Here is a 1,671-nt window from a genome sequence, read left to right on the forward strand (position 1 = left end):
ATTAAAAAAGAAAAAACATGAAGGAACAAGTAAAAGAAAGAACTTGGCATAAATTTTAATCCATCAATCGGATCACTTTTTTGAAAATACAAGACTTCTTATACAAATAAAAAATCTATTCGCCCAAAGGAAAAATGTCAAAGAGTTTGCCAAAAAATAGAACTTTGCATAAATTTTAATCTTTCATTTGCATCACTCTTTCGAGAAATACAAGACATCCACACAAATAAAGAGATTTATCCATCCATACAAAAAAACAAGAAAAAAGCATGAAGGATTACTTAAGGGATAGAACTTGGCATAAATTTTAATCCATCAATTCGGTCACATCTTCGAGAAATAAGACATCTACATTATAAAATAAAGATATCTATTCATAGAAAGATGAGAATTTGGATTTGATTTTTAAGTGGGTGGTCTCCATGGTTACAGCTGACAAATCTTTGAAGAAGAGGTCCTCACCAACGGATAATCTAAAGTTCGTTTAATTTGTAACTTTAAAAATAATTTTTTATTTGTAGAGAACTAAAAAATAAAAAATTACATAAAAATTCTGTTTGGTTCAGTTTTTTTAAAACTATTTTCTAAAAATTCATTAATAAAAAGGCGTATTTTCAGAAAACTATTTTTTATAATTTTTTTAAAATAATTTTATATTTTTTGAGTTTTTAAGAACTGTTTTCAAAATTACAAACTCAGCAGATCTTAATTTTTTTTTAGTATAAATATCTCTCCCATGCTAACAACGGCATTATTCATTTAATTTTGTTGAAATGAATTATCAAATAAGACTACATATACATTAATTTCTTATAGAAACCAGAGTTGTCTCCAGTGAGCTCGTGCCCATAAAGGCGTGGAGTAAGGATTCTCATGCTTTTGTGACACCTACTACCACTCGTCAAAGTTTCAAAGGAAAAAGTAAAAAACGACACATGAGATCGATTGAGTCCAATTAGACTTGCTTGGTCGTACAAACACATGGACAATACATGAAGATTTTATTTATGTGTGATGTCTACAAGCACTCATCAAAGGAAAAGGGGAAAAGGGGAAAAGGAAAAGGAGAAAGGAAAATTCCTGAGATAAACAATCAAATTTTCTTTTTTGATAATCTAGTTTTCAAACACAGTTCCAAAAAGAAAAGAAAAATAAACTCTAGTTTTCAATAAGATATACCATGGTCTTTTGTTAGAAAAAAAAGGAAGAAACAAAATTTTCTTCATTTGGGAGAAGAATATAAGGAGGGAAGAAAAAAAATGATGAATAAATCATTCTTCCTGCTTGACAAATTTTATTATTTTCTATAAAACAGAACATCAAATTTTGTATTAAATTTTCTCCGATTTTAAATTCAAAACATTAATTCGAAACTCCTAAATATAACATTAAATTTGTTTTGAAACAAAGGAATAATCTTATAATTTACTCATTTCAAGTAAGAAAATGGCGTGTGTCACAATATAAGCATCTATAGGGAGAAATTTTGAAAAAAGAAAGGGAAATAAAACCTGTAACATTGCTGTTTTTGGCCGCCACTTTGAACAGCTAATAAAAGTTCACTCTTATACTTTTTCCAATAAGAAAAATTTTGATGTTGACACTTGTGCTGCAATAATTAAGCCAATTTTTAGTACATGCAAATGTGAGAATTGATAATCATTTATAAAT

The sequence above is a fragment of the Cornus florida genome, unplaced genomic scaffold, assembly GCF_030987335.1.
Source record: "Cornus florida cultivar Cherokee Brave unplaced genomic scaffold, ASM3098733v1 CherokeeBrave_3.0.0_Hap2_Chr04, whole genome shotgun sequence".
NCBI lineage: Eukaryota > Viridiplantae > Streptophyta > Magnoliopsida > Cornales > Cornaceae > Cornus > Cornus florida.